The sequence below is a fragment of the Ursus arctos genome, unplaced genomic scaffold (assembly GCF_023065955.2).
Source record: "Ursus arctos isolate Adak ecotype North America unplaced genomic scaffold, UrsArc2.0 scaffold_13, whole genome shotgun sequence".
Lineage (NCBI taxonomy): Eukaryota > Metazoa > Chordata > Mammalia > Carnivora > Ursidae > Ursus > Ursus arctos.
In genome coordinates, this window is record NW_026622797.1 from 43,384,337 (window position 1) to 43,403,599 (window position 19,263).

The 19,263-nt window shown below is 36.7% G+C and overlaps 1 pseudogene; it reads right to left on the reverse strand.

Annotated features, from left to right (window-relative positions):
* Nucleotides 1-7,385: 7,385 nt before the first annotated feature.
* Nucleotides 7,386-9,348, reverse strand: LOC125283624 (tigger transposable element-derived protein 1-like; annotated as a pseudogene).
* Between the last annotated feature and the right edge of the window lie 9,915 nt (nucleotides 9,349-19,263).

Below are 19,263 nucleotides of genomic sequence, written 5' to 3' on the forward strand. Positions count from 1 at the left end.
AGACAGAATTTGGCTCCCTTGACAAATGTATCAACATCCCCAGAAAGGTCAACTATTACCATGACAGGTAATCTAATTGCCTTTTAACTTCCTAATTGGGCAGAGAGAATATCAAAACTTCTTTTAGAAATGAATTCCACTTTATGATAGCTTCATGGCAATTTATTGAGCTGCGAGGAGGGAATTTGCCAAATGAAAGTAATTAATTCCACCAAAATTTCTTTTTAATATCCCATTTTGGGGTTCAATTCTCTCCCCCCCCAGTGTGCAATTCTAGCAATATCTAGAACTGTGAAATAAAAGGTGCCTTTATTCTTGAAGTTAACAAGTGAAGTTAATTACTTTTGAATGATTACATGTTTCAAGATATCACAGTTAAATACTTTATTTTGTCTTCAGGAGGGTTACTTATCATTTTCCTAAGCTAATTGACTTCCATACCTTCAGAATTTTTCTGTCCACCTGTGTCATTTTATTCCGAAAACTGCAAAGAAGCAACTTTAAAAGAATGTAGGAATAGAACAAATTTGGAGAACTGATCTACAGCCAGCCCAGGCCCTCCCTCACCCATGAATTATCTGGATCATTGACTGCTGGCATTTTATGTTGCCTTATGCTGCCAACCAAAGGAGATGAACACAGTGGTAATCTCATAGACTTTTTTAAACCCCTAAACCCATCCTTGCCTCTTTTAGAGAGCAGAGTATGTGTGTGGAATTTGAGAGTAGCTGACACAATTTTGTGGATTCCAAATATTAATAATATTAGTTGAAAACATGGCTGCAAAAGTCAGGTTTGTGGGGCAGAGTGTGTTATTTAACAATGGTGCTCTGGTAACTAATGGAGAATCCAAAAGGTGATTTTATTTTTTAAAAAGTAAAGAAAAAGAGAGAAATTTCTGTACTCTGAAAGCTCACTAAAAAGCTAAGTAGAGGAATTCCAGTCGAACGCAGTGAAAAACCAAGACCAAGATAATTCAATTTTTCTCTTTCTTTTTGTTCTAAAGAGTCTGAGGTGGGACTTGATCCCAGGATGCTGCGATCATGACCTGAACTGAAGGCAGATGCTTAACCTCCTGAGCCACCCAGGTGCCCCAAATCTAATTATTTTCACACAAACTTAGAATAACTCTTAATGTTTTCAAGTAAAAATCCTCCACAGTCTATCCTAATGAATAGAAGAGACCACTTTGTAACTACTGACATATATTTAATTACTATAGTATTAAACTTCTCCTCTTTCATATTTTAAAGACTATTTTCCTGTTACATACAGGTCAACTTTAGCTTAGGTGAAATCATCACAACTTTCTGAATTTAGTTTTCTTTTAAGTTCTTATTGATGTCAATGGCCAGTTCTAAGATTGAGAAATATATTTAATACCACATTCATCTTTTAGAGTAAGTTCTTTTAATGAGTCTCTATGAAATGCTTAGGGTAAAGATATCATTACACAAATTTATATGAGTCAAACCTTTCAAAATGATAAGTACAAATGACAAGAAGAGAGATTTGGAATGGGTGTGTGTGAAATATTTTGGCTTGCTATGTTTTTACAAGGGAGTAAAAGAAGGAAATTTACATTCTCTGCTATTGACTTGGACACAAAGAGTTAAGTCAGAGAGCACGTATCACTTATTTCTTAATGGGCAGAAGTTTTCATCTTTATTTGGCCGGAAAAGCTACTCTAATTGCCTTTAATTTCTGATTCTAGTGAAAAAAAAATTCTTTTTTAAAGACACCCAGTCTGGTGATATCCTAGAAGCTAATGTAACGGTGAAACTCCTTTTGTGAGATACAGGGACGTAGAGGAATTTGCAGATTCAGAAGGTGGAAGTAGGCTGAAGGATTTAAACTGGTGACTTAGATATTTGACAGTATTGGTGTTGATCCATTCCCAAACTTCTGTTTATAAACTTCATTTCAGCAGGATGCTAAGAGGATTAAAAGGACACCACAGCAATAACAGACAGAAGGTGAGGATATCCATCTGAGTGTGACGTCCTGTCACATGCTTCAAGAGGTCTTGAAACAGCTTCTTAGAAATTCCCTCAAAGGGAGTTTCTCCTGGCATGTGTGGAAGAATTTTTAGCACAGACTGCTAGACTGGCATGGACTGTCTTAATTTCATTGGTTGTTGTGACTCATTTTTTTTTTAAGATTTAATTTATTTATGTGACAGAGAGACAGCCAGCGAGAGAGGGAACACAGCAGGGGGAGTGGGAGAGGAAGAAGCAGGCTCCCAGCGGAGGAGCCCGATGTGGGACTCGATCTGGGAACGCCAGGATCACGCCCTGAGCCGAAGGCAGACAGCTACCCGGGCGCCCCAGTTGTGACTCATTTTTAAGCAGATTTCGTGATGACATAAATAAATCAGGGCTAGCTATGCCTCAGGTACAACACACAGTAGGAAGTTTGATGGTGCCTCAAGACGCTGCTTGGCAGACCCCAAAGCTGACTACATTTTTAAAACTTTTTGTTCTTAACTTTATACTATGAATACTCTACATTATATTTTAAAGTAAAAGTCCCATTGCTGACTATGAAATTTAAGTTTCAGTGGCTGATATTATTTTTTTTCATGTTTCTTTCCAAGATGCATGAATCAATCAATTTGTAAAATAATCTAGCCTGTAACATTACCTAAGATTTTTCAAGAAGATCTTAAAACCTGAATTGTAGAATTTAACGAATAGTACATCATTTTATATATTTCACGCAGAATATTGCCACACAGTGAATCAAAGTAGAAATTTGGCTGTTGTCCAGATAATTTGGAACGAAAACCAGCTAAATATGACCATGTAATAACTCAAAGTGAAAAATTCAGGTCTCAGAGTGGGCTTTCACCAAGGAAACTTCTTCCCATATTAGTAAACTCATGCCCATACCCCTAAACATAGCTAATTCTTTCTTCAAACGTATGTGTGCTCAGAATCTGGCCATGACCTTAATAATATCTGTTAATTTTGTAAGTATTTTAAGACAGTGATTCTGAAATGGTTAAAAATGAACACATATTTTTACCTTGTAGCATTCTTTTCTTTGTGGGTACTCAGAGGCAAAATAAACTTGAAGTCCTAATATGCATCAATGTATACGGCTTTGTCCCTGGATATTTGAGGGAGTGGCTATTGCAAGGCACTGCCTGTAATTATTTTTAGTAATGGATGTTTTAAAACAACCTTTCAGTAGGGCAGTGTAATGACTCCATTACTAAACAGTTATTGTATCTAGAAAAATAGGCTGTATCGGTACATTTAAAATAAAATATTAGATTAAAGCAACCATACTTACAAGTTGAAGAGAAACAAAGATCCTTTTTTTTTTTTTTTTAAACCTCTGGTAGTAGGCCTGAAAGCTAGGCAGAGTTATTTCATCAAAAGGAAAATCCCAACAGTAGGTGTCTAAAAGAAGATATTTCAAAGTATCTGTTGTCAAATAGTTATCTAGGTAGGTAGCTGGAGAAACTGGAGGCAACCATTAGCTCTTGAAAGAGGAGGGGAAAGGCAGAAGGCCATGCTGCTGATTGCCACCTTTGTAACACATGAGGTGGCATACTTAATTCCTGGGTGCCTTGAGCTCTAAAGGTCACATACTTTGGGAACTCAGCCTACCGACCACATTTCCTGGGACATTGCCCTGCCTTCTCTGTGAAAGCAATACAGCCTCATCCTGAGGACATTATCTTAGTTACTTTCTTAAGAACGGAGAAGGCTGTTGAGTAGCATGGAAGGAGTGATGGGCCGAATATCAAGACACAGGGTTGTGACCCATAACGTGAAATGCTGTCACTCCCCCAGCCCTCAGTTTATTCATTTATACAGAAAAGAAACTGGACTAGATCATCTCTATCTAAACTTGCTTATGGTTTCAAACTCTGTAATCAGAACAAATTCACATTTGATTTGAAAATAGTGCACAATATTTATAAGCATTTCCAAAATGAGTGTTATTTCCAATCTAAGATCCTTCTTGAAAAGTCGCACATTGTAAACTTTACTTGAAAATGAATAATTTTATGTTCCCAAACTCTCACTGAACAGAGGCCTAATCTTAATGGTTGGACAGAATTAGCATGAGATCTTTAGGATTTCAGGGAAGTGTAATATCAGAAGGAGTTGTGTCTTTCGAGCATTGAGTGCATGAAGTTGAGAAGTCTGGTATGAGGGACTGGAAGCCAAACTGCCCTTCTGCTTGCTTTCCGTGGGCCCCAGTGCATGTGTGTACTTCCAATGTCTGTTCCTTGGAATAGGAATAGTTCTAATAAAAGTTCAACTTTTCTGAACTTTCATGAGACCGAGAACAGAAAATAACCATTTTTTAATTTGTAAGTTTGGGGTTTTGAAACCAGAACTTTTTCCTTTTATTTCACATGGCATAATTACTGCATGTTTCAACGTGCACTAATATGTAGCTTATTTCATAGAGGAAATAAACTTACTAGAATTGTTAGTCATAACATATTGTTTGGTGATGAGTACTGCAAATTCTCCTGCCCAGGACAGGTGAATGCTTAAATAGATTTCTGGAAGAAAATGAGCAACATCCCACACTATGTTAGGAATCTTAGCATTGAAAAGAATTTTGATGCTTTGTTTATTCTTAGGAATGTTTGAAAATCACTTCCTGTAGAGATAGACTCAATCTTTTTGTTTCACAACCATAGAAATAATAAAGAAAATGTAGAAAGAGATAGCCAGAAAACATGACTGGACTCCTAAATAGGATGAACATTCTAAGGCAACAAATAAAACAGAAACTCCCAGCCATGAGCAGGGTTGATCGCCATGGGCTTAATGGGCTCTGGACTGGAAGCTGGCAGTCAGGCTTTTGGCTCTTGTGGGGAATGGGACAAAAAGTTCTAAGCCAGACCCATCACCTAAAACCAAGGCTTGTTCTGGGACTCTCATGCCCACAAAGGAAGCTGCAGAAAATGGCATTTGACTTGTTGCCCCGGCTATATCTTTATTAAAGCTCTCATCCTGGCTTGGCAGGTGGACAGCTTCATGACCCAAAACTGAGCTAGATGGCCTTCCGACTCCACGCCTGGATTTGCACCATCCTTGCCATCCCAGTGGAGTAAGAGCTCTGAAATATACACATAAGGACAGGATGTGGACTAAGGGTACAGTGACGGTGGGAAGGGCAGGTGGAGGCAACTGGAAAGTGTTACGGAGGGCAAGGGAGTAAATGCTTATATACTAAAATACATTATTATTATTATTTAGTCAAAACTTGTGTGATAAAACAACCATATATACATATATATGGCATATGTAAGCATATGTGTGTATACATAGTGTATGTATATATATAATATATGTATATAATATAGTATATGTGCATATGTGTATATATACAGTGTATGTATATATATGTGTGTGTGAATGTATGTATGTGTGTATATATACCTTATATACTCATATATATATATCTCAACCTCCAACAAATTCGGGCTCTCTCAGCAAGAAAAAAAGGAAGGATGATATCGGGTAGATACAAGATAAACTAAAAGTATCTTGTATGAAATAAAAAGATATTTAAAAATTGTATTGTTTCAATCAAAAGACAACATATAATATTGTTCTACAGAATTTGAAGACAAGTTTTACCTAATTTTCTGTTTCACAGAGTGTTTGTGAGTGTAGTAAAGGTCTTGATAATGAAGTTGGACTAACGAACAACAAAAGAATAAAGTCATTGACCAGTATTGCTTGGAAACACTGATGCAAAAATTCTAAAGAAAATACAAGCATTTTGGTCCCAGCAGCAATTAGAAAGATCCATGGGGGCCAGGTTGGAGGGTCTTATCCTAGGAATTCAAATGCAGAAAATCTATTAACTGGAACATATCATATTAGCAGCTAAAAAAAAAAGGAGGAGGAGATGGAGAAGGAGGAGGAGGAGGAGGGGGAGGGGGAAGAAGAAGGAGGAGGAGGAGGAGGAGGAGGAGAAGGAGGAGAAGAAGAAGAGCAGGAGGAGGAAGTAGAAGAGGAAGAAGAGGAAGAAGGAGAAGAAGAAGAGGAGGAGGAGGAGAAGAGGAAGAAGAAGAAGAAGGAGGAGGAGGAGGAGAAGGAGGAGAAGAAGAAGAGCAGGAGGAGGAAGTAGAAGAGGAAGAAGAGGAAGAAGGAGAAGAAGAAGAGGAGGAGGAGGAGAAGAGGAAGAAGAAGAAGAAGGAGGAGGAGGAGGAAGAAGAGAACCCATAAAATTATCTCAATGGACATAGAAAAATGCACTCAGTGAGATTTAACCCTCATTCATTATAAAAATTAAATTTTTTAAATTTATAAATTTATAAATTATAAAAATTAGATGGGGGGCACCTGGGTGGCTCATTTGTTAAGTGTCTGCCTTCAGCTCAGGTCATGATCCCTGCCTGGGATTGGGCCACATCGGGCTCCCTACTCAGCCGGAAGCCTGCTTCTCCCTCTCCCACTCCCCCTGCCTGTGTTCCCTCTCTTGCTGTCTCTCTTTCTGTCAAATAAATAAATAAAATCTTTAAAAAAAGACTTCTCTTTTAAAAAAATTAAAATAGATGGGAACTTCCTTAACTTGATTAAGAGTAATCATCAAAAATATACTGCAGAAATTATGCATAATGGATAAATTTTAGAACTTTTCCACTAAAGATTAGAACAAGATAAGGATGTCTGCTATCATTATTTCTAGTCATTATATTGGTCATGCTAGCCAATCTAATAAGACAAGGGGGAAAAACAGTATGAGAATTGGAAAGGAAGAGACCAAATAGCCTTATTTGTAAACAATACAATTGTATACTTAGAAACTTGAAGATATTTAGTCTTATTAAAAATGGTAACCAGAGTAATGAAAGGGACCAATAGGATGCATTTTACAATCACCTGTTTTGGAAAAAAAAATTATAAAACAATACCGAATCTTGGCAAAGGTCTGGAACAAAGGAAATTTCTAATTCTTTCGATGGGAACATATATTGATGTCAATTTTTAAAAACTTTGGCAATATGTAGTATATCTTGAAGATTCATATGTCCTTCAATTGAGTACTTTCATTTCTAGATATATACTTCAGGGAATTTCATTCATGTGAGCATACAGAAGTACTTCCAGGAAGTTTCTTTGAAAAATTCACAGGCATATTTTGGAGATTTAGTGGGCTCGGTTGAGGCCACCATGATAAAGTGAATTTTGTAATAAAATGAGTCAAATGAATTTTTTTGGTTTCCGAGTGCATATAAAAGTTATGTTTACACTACAATATAGTCTATTAAAAGCGCAGTAGCATTATGTCTTTAAAATGTACACACCTTAATGAAAAATACTTTATTGTTAAAAAATGCTCATCTGTACATAAAATGTACACACCTTAATGAAAAATACTTTATTGTTAAAAAATGCTCATTACAGTTCAGCGAACTGTAATCTTTTTGCTGGTGGAGGGTCTTGCCTAGGTGTTGATCAGGTGGCTGACTGATTAGCGTGATGGTGGCTGAAGGTTGGGGGGGTGCTGGCAATTTCTTGAAATAAGACCGCAAAGAAGTTTGCCACCTCCATTGACTCTTCCTCTCTCATAAATTGGTTTCTCTGTAGCTTGAGATGCTGTTTGATAGCATTTTACCCACAGTAGAACTTCTTTCAAAATTGGAGCCAATCCTCTCAAATCCTGCTGCTGCTTTATCAACTAAGTTCATGTAATATTCTAAATCCTTTATTGTCGTTTCAACGATCTCCACAATACCTTCACCAGGAGTAGATATCATCTCAAGAAATCTCTTTCTTTGCTCAGCCGTTCAAATTTCATCATGAGATGGCAGCAATTTAGTCCCATCTTTAGGTTCCTCTTCTCATTCTGGTCCTTTTGCCATTCCCACTGCATCTGCAGTTCCTTCTTCTACTCCGTCTTGAAATCCTCGACGTCATCCATGAGAACTGGAATCAATTTTTTTTTCAAACTCCTGGGAATGTTGGTAGTTTGACCTCTTCCCATGAATCACAAAATTTCTTAATGGCTTGTTAGAATAGCAAATCCTTTCCAGCGGGTTTTCAATTTGTTTTGCCCAGATCCATCAGAGGAATCACTATCAATGGCAGCTGTAGCTTTGTGAAATGCATTTCTTAAATCATAAGACTTGAAATTTGCTATTACTCTTTGATCCATGGGCTGCAAAATGGATGTTGTATTAGCAGGCATGAAAACAACCTAATCTCATCGTACATCTCCATCAGAGCTCGTGGGCCACCAGATGCATTGTCAATGAGCAGTCATATTTTGAAAGGAATCTTTTTCTTTTGGGAAGTAGGTCTCAACAGTGGGCTTAAACTATTCAGTAAAGTATGTTGTAAACAGATGTGCTGTTATCCAGGCTTTGTTATTCCATTTACAGAGCACAAGCAGAGTAGATTTAGCATAGTTCTTAAGGGCCCTAAGATTTTCAGAAGCGTAAGTGAGCACTGGCTTCAACTTCAAGTCACCAGCTGCATTAACCCCTAACAAGAGAGTCAGCCTGTCCTTTGAAGCTTTGAAGCCAGGCATTGACTTCTCTTCTCTAGCTATGAAAGTCCTAGATGACATCTCCTTTCTGTAGAGAGCTGTGTCATCTACATTGAAAATCTGCTGTTTAGTGCAGCCACCTTCATGAATGATCTTGGCTAGATCTTCTGGAGAACTTGCTGCAGCTTCTCCATCAGGACCTGCTGCTTCACTTTGTACTATCCTATTATGGAGATGGCTTCTTTCCTTAAATCTCAGGAACCAAGCTCTGCTAACTTCAAATTTTTCTTCTGCAGATTCCCCACGTCTCTCAGCCTTCACAGAGCTGAAGAGAGTTAAGGTCTTGCTCTGGAATAGACTGTGACTTAAGGGAATGTGTGGCTGGTTTGATCTTCTATCCAGGTCACTAAAATTTTCTTCACACCAGCAATAAGGTTGGTTGGCTTTCTTATCATCCATGTGTTCACATGGGTAGCACTCTTCATTTCCTTCAAGAACTTCTTTGGACTTGCAGTGTGCCTAACTGTTTGGCACAAGAGGTCTGGCTTTTGGCCTGTCTTGGCTTTCGACATGCCTTCTTCACTAAATTTAGTCATTTCTAGCTTTTTTTTTTTTTAAGATTTTATTTATTTATTCGACAGAGATAGAGACAGCCAGCGAGAGAGGGAACACAAGCAGGGGGAGTGGGAGAGGAAGAAGCAGGCTCATAACGGAGGAGCCTGATGTGGGGCTCGATCCCAGAACGCCAGGATCACGCCCTGAGCCGAAGGCAGACGCTTAACCGCTGTGCCACCCAGGCGCCCCCATTTCTAGCTTTTGATTGAATTTGAGAGATGTATGACTCTTCCTTTCATTTGAACACTCAGAGGCCATTGTAGGGTTATCAGTTGGCCTATTTTCAGTATTGTTGTGTCCCCACGGTATAGGGAGGCCCAAAGAAAGGAGAGAGATGGGAACAACCAGTTGGTGGAGCAGTCAGAACACACACACCATTTATTAAGTTCACCATCTTATATGGGCGTGGTTTGTGGTGCCCCTAAAACAATTACAATAGTCATGTCAAAGGTCATGGATCACAGATCACCATGACAAGTATTATCATAATAATGACAACATTGAAATATTGTGAGAATTACCCAAATATAACACAAGACTTGAAGCGAGGAAGTGCTGCTGGGAAAATGGCACTGATAGACTGGCTTGATGTAGGGTTACCACAGATCTTCAATTTGCAAAAAACGCGGAATCTGTGAAGCACAATAAAGTGAAACTGAATAAAATGAGGTGTGCCTGTATTTGGAAATAGCAAAAACTAAACAAAACATAACCAAAAAACCCCAAAGTAAAATAAAAACCGCACAAACTTACAGAAGTGAAAAGAATAAATGGATTGTGAGATCTTAATCCAATGAAATACTCTACAGCAGATAGAACTGATGACTTATAACCACAGGCATCAACACGGCTAAATCTAACGGTATTGTCAGCAAACAGCAGGTGGTTGTCAAAATAGGGTGATATTGTTTCTATAGAGCTTAAAAGACCTGTGGAACGATGCTGTCTATTTTTATGGGGACATATATAGGTGCTAATAACATGAAAACTGCAAAAGAAATACGTGTCAGTTTTAGGGTAAGACTACCACTGGGACATGGGAGTAAGGAGAGCACACAGGGGCTTTCTATGATTATAAGAATCTGAAGCAGATATGGCAAAATTTGTTAGGGCTGGGGAGTGAGTACAAGAGTGATTTATTATGGTTTTCTCTTTCTCTGTCCTTTGAAATATTTTACAACAAAAAGTATATGCAAAAATAATTGCATATCTTTAGAGGCAAGTTTTGGGTGCTTCTTTAAGATGAAGTAATTTTTTTCTCTCAAGAATTGATTAAGGTTTGAAATGCATCTCTCTTTTTTTAAATTTTTAAAAATTTTTAAAAGATTTTATTTATTTATTTGACACAGAGAGAGAGCACAGGCAGGGGGAGCGGCAGGCAGAGGAAGAGAGAGAAGGAGGCTTCCCACTGAGCAAGGATACCAATGTGGGGCTCGATCCCAGGACCCTGGGATCATGATCGGAGCTGAAGGCACACACTTAATCCACTGAGTCACCCCAGCACCCCAAGGTTTGAAATGCATCTTTCTGAGAGACGGATAAATGGTATGTGTCCCTTGGAGTTTCTGAAAACTTACACTCCACCACTTCAAACTATACCTGCACATACACATTATTTAGGAAGCAAAGGAAATAGTTGAATTTTCCAGTTAATCAATAAATTAATTTGGACCTCTATTTTCTTTGCACAAAGAACTTTTAGGCCAATGAGCTCATGTAAGAAAAACTTTTATAACTCAAACAACAGCAAAAATGTCTTTTGGACATTCTAAATTGTAAGGGCTCCAGATTTAGATGTTGCTATCATAATATCATAATATTTTAATAATTGCATTAATAATATATTTTACTCAGTCTTTCTAACAGCCCTTATTATCTTCATTTTATGTATTAGGGAACTAATGTTTAGGAGTTCAGTAACTTTTCTGAGGTCACAGAGCCAAAAAGTGGGAGAGCCTGTACTCACACGACACTGGTTCTGTGACCTCTTCTTTAAAAGCGGGTTAGCAGAGTTTCTCAGAGTCACAAGAAGGATTTACTGTAGATTTAGGTTTCGTCTAGGGAATTACTATGTAAATGCTCAGTTAAGACCTTAATGGTTGTATAATGTTCCCATATTTATCACTCATCCATGTTGATACGTAAGCTGTAGTCCATTCATTTTCTGCTGTATACACTGCTGTGTAATAGTCTGGGGCAGGGAATAAGATGACAGTTTATTCGTTCTATTGTGAAGGGATATTTGAGTTGCTTCTAATTTTTTGATATTGAAAAATGCAGTTATGAACATGTTTTCTGGTACATAAAATGGACAAGGATTTCTCCGTAGTATACACTTCGGAATGAAGTTGCTAGTCATGGAGTTTATGCAAGTTCCACCTTATCAAGGAATGCCAAAATGTTTTTCTAACTGATCGTATCATTTATACTCCCACTAACAGGGGATGAGAAAGTTCCCACCTCTAAACGTTCTTGCCAGCAGATGGTCTTGCTATTCTGACATTGGCCAATGTGTTATGTGTGTGTTGGAATTTTATATTCATTTTCATTTTCCTGATGACTGCTGACAATGAGCTATTAATGTTTACTCTTCTGTGAAATGTCTGTTCCGTATTTTTCACATTTTTTTCTAGTTGGTTGCTTATCTTCTTATAGATTCACAGAAGTTTCATGTAAATATTGGATACTAATCCTTTGTTATAGATAATGTAAGTATCTTCTGCCATTTGTGACTTGTATTTCTACTCCTTTATAATTTCTTTTGATGAATAGAAGCCCTTAATTTTAATGTTGAAGAATTGTCATTTTTTTCCTTTATGGTTATGTTTTGCTTACTGAATTCTTTTCTTCCGTGAGATCATAACAATATTGTTGTATGTTATCTACTTAATATTTTGAATTTTTCCTTTCACATTTATTGTCTAATTCACCAGAAATTGATTTTTAATGGTTTTTAGTAGAGTGTGAGGTAGGGATTTTAATTCATATTTTTCTATATGGGTAATCTATTATCCCAGCAATATTTATTGAATAGTCTACTCTTCCCTTAGGTACCTGATATCTGACAAGAATCAAGTTTTTATATATGCATGATTTTATTTCTGGTATTTCTCTTTTGTTAAATTATTTCTTCCTTTGAAAATAGCATAGTATCTTAACAAGTATGCTTTATAGTAAGTCTCCATATACGGTAGGGTGTGTCCCCACATGATTTTCTTTACCTTTAGAGTAGCCTATTTTCAGATTTTTGAATTACCATATAAATTTTTTAATTAACCTGCTAGTTTCCATGAAAAATCTTCTAGATCTATTTGGGGATAGCCTTTGCTATTGGGTCTTTCTGTGAAAGAACATGAAACAGCTCTCTATTCATTTAGGTCTTTGAAAATGTCTTTCAAGATATATTCCGAGGCACTTTACATTTCCTATTGCTCTTGTTAATGGTATTTTTTTTAAAAGAGTTTTTTTTATTTATTTGACAGAGAGAGAGACAGCCAGCAAGACAGGGAACACAAGCAGGGGGAGTGGGAGAGGAAGAAGCAGGCTCCCAGTGGAGCAGGGAGCCTGATGTGGGGCTCGATCCCAGGACCCTGGGATCACGCCCTGAGCTGAAGGCAGACGCTTAACCACTGAGCCACCCAGGCGCCCCGTTAATGGTATTTTTAAAATTACATTTTCTGATTATTTTTGTTAGTGAAGAGAGATACAATTGTATGTTGATTGCTTTTATATTTAAATTTGCTTATTAATACCAATAATTTACTTATAGATTTTTTTGTATATTCTATGTGAACAGTAACATCAGCTGTAAGCTATGCCAACTTTTTTTCTCACATTGAGGTCATTAAGATGACCAGACATATTTTCTTCTTCATCTGTGAATGTGATGAGTTACATTAAATGATCTCCTAATATTAACCCACAATGGTTGTGATGTCTCATCTTTCTCATACTTCTTTGGATTTGGTTGCTAATATCTTCTTTAGGACTTTTCATTTATGCTCATGAGTAAAATTGTATTGCTGTTTTTCTGTCTTGTATTATGCTTAACTGATTTTGTTACCAGGACTATGCTAGCCCCATATAAAGAAATCACTAAGTTTTTTCTTTTTTATCCTAGCAAATGCTGCTTGGAGATGCCAATACCAAAGCAGCCAAACCTGTTCCTAAAATCATTTAGAAAGACATCGCATGTGTCTGTTTAAAGGAAATTGAAATCTTTTCATCTTTAAAAGATTCGAGTCTTGAGCAATTATAGCAGTAAAGAAACTATATCCATTGGTTGGATCTAGTATTATTTATTTTTTCCTTTTTTTTTTTTTTGTTATCTGGATTCTTCTTTATGATGGAACTAATTCACATCTGTGCTATAGGGTAATTCACATTTGTATAAAGAATCTAACAAAAGTCACATACAGGGAAAATAGAAAGATAATAATTGTATATGGTGTCTAGTAAAAGTTAGATACAGGCGGAAAGGGGAGATACTAATTCACCATCTCTTAACTGGTCAGTCATCTTGGAACGTATCCAGTAATTTGAGAAAAAAAGTCTGCTTGTTAAAATTCAGGGATTTCCTTCCTGGGGAGGGTGAGTAGACTTGCAAGTTCTTTGGGAAAGAGGCTTGGGGAAATAACTGCACCTCAACTCTTATGACCCTCAGCTGTTGGAGAAGGAAGGAAATCTACTTTACCATAGGTAATCAAATACGTTTTCCTCTGAAAGTCTGAAGTTTTCTCTGAAAATAATTGTCTTCTTCAGGAACAAGTGTTCTTTGTTTAACTATTACACGGTTGAAGCCCGCAGTTGGTAAATTGGGTCACCCTACCGATGTATTCCAATGGATTATTATGGCAACCAATTCCGGACAAGTTTCCCATAAAACCTTTATTATAAAAGTTCAGCTCCTTTACAACTGCCGGATGATTAGGTTACTGCTGGTAGTAATTGTTCATTTATGTTCTTCAGTCTCATAACAAGGACTACCAAACATTTTACTTCACACACTCCATTTCTACACCAACAAGATGGTCTTCAAGTGAGATGCCTTGCTAGTCTGGGTTATCTCTGAGACATTGGTGCATGTCAGAACTCAAATGGAGTCGAATAAACAATTGAACCACCTAAGGGTGACCTAGCTTGCATTTGCATTTCCCTTCTACCTGCTAAGGTTTGTCAAGAGAGTCTGAAGATAACAATTTACACTTACTCTTAACTTCCAACTTGCAGTTATGATCTCACTAAATTGCACAGGCTGTGAGTGGTGTCTCCAAAATTGAAGATGCTACCAGTTGGAGAAAAATCACCAACCAAGCTGCGGTATCACAAGATTTCTTTATATTTCCTTTCTTTCCCTATTTTTTTGGGGCATACTAAAACAAAAATGTTAAATTAAAGTATAACTTGCGTACAGAAAAGTTTGCCTTTGCAATGTATAGTTATATGCATTTTGATGAATGCAAATAAGAATATAAACTCCACCGTAGTCAAAACACAGAACAGTTTTATCACTTAAAAAAAAAATCCTCTCAACCTTCTTTGTAGTCACCTCCTGACCCCTCTTACTCCCAGACTCTGGGAACTAATGATATCTTTTTTGTCCCTGTAGTTTTCTCATTCCAAAACAGCATGTAAATGGAATCATGCAGTTTGTAGCCTTTCTTCGTGTGGCTTCTTTGACTTACTTCACACATATAAGTTATTACGTGACTTAATAGTTCACTCCTTTTTACGGCTGAGTGGTACCCCATTGTGGTGATGTACCACAATGTGCTTGCTCATTCACCTGTTGAACAGCATTTGGGTTTTTTTCTGGTTTTTGAATTTTTCCTTTTTCCTTTCGATTTTTTGAAGATCAAGAAATAAGGCACAATTTATACACAAGAATAAAACCATCTAACGGGTGATTTCCCAGTCACATAGTGGGTCTCCTTTAGGCCTGAGTTGTGAGCGCCGTTGGATATGGTGCTGAGCCTTACTCTCTCCTGTGCTTTTCTTTGGTTCTCTACTAGGTTTAATAGTTTCCGTATTGTGCTGCACTTGAGACTGTCTTTTCAAACCTTTCCATATGTTCTCGAATTCACTAATCTTTTCATGGAAGCATGACTTTATCTCAGAACTCAAGTTGAAGTAGTATACACTGCAGTATGAATATTTGATCAATTTCTATGCTTCCTTCTAGTTTAGACTCCATAAGAGAGGGACCATGTCTCCTTTGGCTGGCCACTATGACCCCAGGACTTAACACAATATGGAGCCCACAGTAGGCTCTCACTAGATACTGTGGAATCTGTTAATACTTGCACTGTTACTCTAAGTAGATGATTTCCCTTTATGAATTTCTGAGAAAATTGAGTTAGTCTCTTCCACATCTCAAAATTACTTATCTATCTATCTATCATCTATCTATCTATCTATCTATCATCTATCTATCTATCTATCTATCTATCTATCTATCTATCTATCATCTATCTATCTATCATCTATCTATCTATCTATCTATCTATCTATCATCTATCTATCTATCTATCATCTATCTATCTATCTATCTATCTATCTATCTATCTATCATCTATCTATCTATCTATCATCTATTTATCTATCTATCTATCTATCATCTATCTATCTATCTATCATCTATCTATCTATCTATCTATCTATCTATCTATCATCTATCTATCATCTATCTATCTATCTATCTATCTATCTATCATCTATCTATCTATCTATCTATCATCTATCATCTATCTATATCTATCTATCTATCTATCTATCTATCTATCTATCTATCTATCTATCTATCTATCTATCATCTATCTATCTATCATCAATCATCTATTTTCTCTCTCTCTCTATCATCTATCTTTTTCTCAGAGAAAGAAATACCTATCATTCCCCCTGTAACTAATCCCTTCTCTCATTTGCTCCTTTACCATTCTCACCACTGTCCCTCACTCCTTCAGTACCTTTTTTAAAAAATAATCTCAGTTTTCTCTTTATCTCCCCCCCCCCATTACAGCTTTCCTTCTCCCTGGAAGTGTACAATGTCACATCAACCAGGAGTCATCACCCCCACTACGATCCTCCTTGCACTCTCAGGTGGCCAGGAGTGAGCCCCAGAGCCTTGAGATAAGTGGGAGTGTGGGTGGGAACCTAGAGGTGCGGGCGGGGCACGAAATCGGGTGATCTGAAAAGCACTATCTGAAGGATAAATAGGTGAAAAAAAATTGGGGAGATTATTGATGTGCTTCCTCAAAGTCTAAAGCAGCAGCAAGAATGGAAAGAGCGAAACCTACATCTCACCCCTTCTTTGGATAAAATTATGTCTGTTCTCAACATTTGTGGGGGCCAGGGCTAGAGCACGAATGGAAGCCCACATACCATTTGTCTAAATATTTAAGAGTTTAAAATCAAGCTGACATAAAAGCTATCATCTGACCTAGAAAATATACTTTATGACGGATTAAAATATGTGAAGTCATTTATTTATAGGACTTAAATTAGGCAAAAAATAAATGACAACTGGATAGAATTATTACTGTACATGTTTATTTTCCTGCATTTATTCTGGGGTTCTGTTGATGGGTTGGTGATGTTTGGGTGAGTAACAACGTAACAAAATATGACAAAACATATATCTTTCTTGCTTTCATTCAGCAAAATTACTAATTATGTTGTTATCATGAAGATTTGAACATAATTTATTTTCTGTTAACAATAATGTCAAGCTAAGCAGATTTCCTTAAGTTCTTGTAGTTCTCTGATAGGTTTTATTAATTTTGATATGGAGAAAAATTGTTCTACCAAGGCAGTATCTGCTGGGATTGTCAATAAGTTTCTTCAAGGAATAATTAGATTTGAAAATGAACCATGGATTTTGTAAATCAGCTTCAGGCATTGTTTTGGGTTAGCATATGAGAAATTATTGTTTATGGAAAATATTAAAAGATTTTAATTTCATATAAGTCACTATCATTTATATCATGATTGTCCGTCAGCTTTCAAAGCAATATCTAGGTCAAACACAATATTTATTAAGTTCTTTTCTTTCAAAAAATTTTAATATCGATATATTCCAAAGGAAAAAAAAAGCAGTATATTGAACTATAACCTGACCTACAAGGGCCAGAAAATAGCATAAATGGAAATTCTTTTCAGAATTATTTGTATGTGGATCATCAGCTTCGTAGTTGTGGGAACTTTTTGTTCATGTTTTAATTTCCTTATAATTTGTGGGAATATTACTTTTGTAGCATATTACATATGTATATTTAATTATCTTTAAATTTTTAAAAAGTTAAAACATCCTTTACAAAGTGAAACTGCTAAAATTATATCTTTGGTTTTTTGTGGGGGGTTTTTTGGTAAATTTTGCTAACATTATTAATAGCAAGCAAGAGTTCATACCAATCACTGTGGCTACTGCAAGTTCAAAATTAATTTCATTTCCTGCCAACGTCCATGATTCACTGTTTGAGGATCTTCTGTGGTTTGGCTTAACTCTGGGTCTGCATCTCATATCTCGACTAAATTAAATTTAATTGCTTTGACAACATTTAGTCAGGATTCCTGTCGTGTGTCCAAGAGTAGTTTTAAAGTCACATTTGGTATGTTTCATCAAGATGTTCTATTTTGAGTGGATCCAGAATATGTTGTTTATAATTGTTCAATTGTTCCGCAAAAGTCATTACTATTTGCATAGTTGAGGCCATGTCGCTTAGGAACAAATTCAAAGTATGCATTGTAACTTGGCAGAAAGAATCTTTTCTGGTTTTCAGCTGAAACTGTGGCTTGTACACCTTTTTCTTGACTGACATTAGTGTCATTATCGTAGGCTTCCCCTCTCCAACTTTTAAAATTAATGTCTGAAATTTGTAGTTATTGTTTCATTCTTCACCTAGTCAAAACCTTTACAAAAAAGGAAAACTTTACATTGGGTATAAAACCAAGGGAACACTGATTAATTGTGGTAGCCTTGTTTTTTTCTCTAACAGCTCAGCAATACATAAAATCAATGTTAATTTTTCAACGTGGCTTTGTTTTTGAAACAATGTAGTTTAAATGCATAACACTTGCTTTTTCAGATTTTATCTATAACTGTTTTTTCATTTTATTATTCATTAAATTAATCCCACTCTGAAATCTTCACACTAGACAGTAATCTCTTGCTTTATTACTTTCACCCATCTTAAATGTTTAGCCATTCTAGCATCAAATTTTGAAATCCTTTCTATTCAATCTAGAAAATTTCCTCTGATTTCTGTATATATCATACCAACAGCTCTAGCATTTGGCTAAATAATGTTCATATGACATTTTTCTTTTAATAACATTGCACTAATATTCTACATTGACATTTAATTTCTTTGTTGAATGGAGATTGGTTGTGAAGCACATAGCAGCAGTAGCAAAACACACTGTATTTGGACTTTGTTATTCCTCTGCCTAGAATAAGCCTGCAGTTTTCCTGGTCATAGCTTCTTTCCTCTCTTAATTCAAGCCTTTGCACAAAGAGGCTCTTCCCAAACACCAGGTCTAACAGTACCCCATCTCCATCATTTTTGCCCACTTTTTCCACTTCATTTTTAATTTTTTAAAAAGATTTATTTATTTATTTGAGAGAGAGAGAACGAGAGAGCAGGAACTCGAGCTCCTAGAGGGAGGGGCAGAGGGAGAAAATCTCAAGCAGACTCCCTGCTGAGTGCAGAGTCCCTGATAGGGCTTGAGGTGGGACTCGATCCCATGACCCATGAGATCAGGATCTGCACCAAAACCAAAAGTTGGATGCTCAACCGACTGAGCCACCCAGGAACCCTTCATTTTTCTTTGTACCACTCTTGACTACCCACTTACCATGCATCTCCCCCATTAGGATGTAAGCCCCATGAGGACAGGGATCCTGCCTGTTTTGTTCACCATTGTATCTTCAGGATCTAGAACAGTTACTGGCATATAGCGAGAACTTAAATGTTTGTTGAATGAATATACCATCTATTCTGAAACTTCTTCCTTTAGTTCATCAGTAATTTCTCTGGCCCAAAGCCAAAGGCCCTTTACTATTTCCTGTTTTTCTAATTCCTCTATATCAATGAAACTCAATGATACTCAATGGTCCCCAGACTAGCAGCATCAACAGCATCTGGTAATATTTTGTAAAGGCAAATTCTCAGACCC